Source organism: Mus pahari, chromosome 2, assembly GCF_900095145.1.
Source record: "Mus pahari chromosome 2, PAHARI_EIJ_v1.1, whole genome shotgun sequence".
Lineage (NCBI taxonomy): Eukaryota > Metazoa > Chordata > Mammalia > Rodentia > Muridae > Mus > Mus pahari.
The window spans coordinates 75,667,829-75,669,636 of NC_034591.1; the positions used below are offsets into that span (position 1 = coordinate 75,667,829).

Genomic DNA, 1,808 nt, shown 5'->3' on the forward strand with positions numbered 1-1,808 from the left:
TTTTTTTTTTTTTTTTTTTTTTTTTGCCAGACTGACATATATTTTGTTCAGTTGTAAAATTCTGATTAATATTCTGTGTCCATCACTTCTGTTTTAGGTGTTATGTATAAAATGAGGAAATTCATATCAATAGGATTGTATTTTTAAGTAATTAGAATCAGACAAAGTTTCTATTATGTACAGATATGTGTGTGCATGAATGTATTATCTATGATATTCTATATATACAGGAGATACATGGAAGGCACATAGAAATGTAAGCTATAATGTACACTATGGAACACCAAATGTTAAAGATAAAGGTTAATTAAGAATTAATATAGAGCTGGGCAGTGGTGGCACACGCCTTTAATCCCAGCACTTGGGAGGCATAGGCAGGCAGATTTCTGAGTTCGAGGCCGGCCTGGTCTACAAAGTGAGTTCCTAGGACAGCCAGGGCTATACTAAACATACTGTCCAGTGAATCACAAGTTTCATGTATTCTCTCTTTTTTCAGATATAAGAAATATGCTTCCACCACGCTCTTAAGATGAGTTCACTTTTCTTTATGTCTTCATTATTAGAGAATATCCTTTATTTTCAAGCTGGGCTTGGAGTCATAGCCAATATATTTCTTCTTGTTTTCTATATTTTCATAATCCTAGGTCACAGACTTAAGCTCATGGTCCTGATTTCTTGTCAACTGACTTTGTTCATATAATGATGTTCCTTGCTGGAGAGAATTTCTGGCTTGCAGACATATTTGAGTCACTGAATATTGAGAATAACTTCAAATGTAAATCAACTTTTTACACAAAGAGAGTGATGAGAGGTCTCTTTATCTGCATCACCTGACTCCTGAGTTTGTTACAGGCTGCAATGATCAGTCACAGGAACTTCTTGTTAGCAAAAATTAAATATAGACTAAAAAAATACATGATTGATCTTTGCCACCTTTGCTCCTGTGCATTGCTGGGGAGAGGGCACCCTGCAGAAGCGACATAGCTTCTGGAAAAGATCCCGTTTCTGGCTCCAGTAATCCGGAACCTTTCCCACCCAAGGGGTGTCCACCCAGGAGGGGTCTCAAGGCCTGAGCTGGTAGGAAAGCCATATTTGCTCTGGTGCACTAACAGGGAGAGGGCGGCCTGCAGAAGCAACACAAATGCTGGGACAGACTCCATTTCTGGCTCCAGACATCCGGCAACTTTCCTGCCAGAGGAGAGGTGTCCACCTAGGAGGGTTCTCAATGCCTGAGCTGGTAAGAGAGCCATCTTTGCCATATTTGCTATCTTTGCTCCAGTGAGTTGCCAGGAGAGGGCAGTCTGCAGAAGCAACATAGCTTCTGGGAAAAATTCAGTTTCTGGCTCCAGTCATCCAGCACCTTTCCTGCTCTAGGAGGGGTGTCCACCCAGGAGGAGTCTCAAGGCCTGAGCTGGCAGGAGAGCCATCTTTGCTCCTGTTTGCCTAGGCTCCAGTCTGCACTGGCGAGAGTGTGGACCACAGAAGCTACAAAGCTTTGGGACAGACAGAAGCAACCAAACTTCTGGGAGAGACCCTGTTTAAGGCTCCAGAAATTTGGGCACCTTCCTCGCCAGAGGAAAGGTGGCCACCTGCGAGGGCTCTGTCTGACACAGTAGGTGAGAGAGTCATATTGTGTCCAGGGTCCCTCGGTGGCTATTCTGTGCAGGTGAGTGAATAAACTGCAGAGGCAACACATCTTCTGGGACAGGCCCTGTTTTGGGCCTACATCTTCAGCCAGGAGGTAGATCTGAATGCCAGGCCTCTGTGCACCTTCCCTGCTAGAGGAGAGCTTCCCTGCAGAGAGTAAT

The 1,808-nt window shown here is 44.0% G+C and overlaps 1 pseudogene; it reads left to right on the forward strand.

Moving 5' to 3' along the window:
* The first annotated feature begins 529 nt into the window (after positions 1-529).
* Positions 530-1,808, forward strand: part of LOC110317176 — a 7,008-nt pseudogene continuing 5,729 nt past the window's right edge.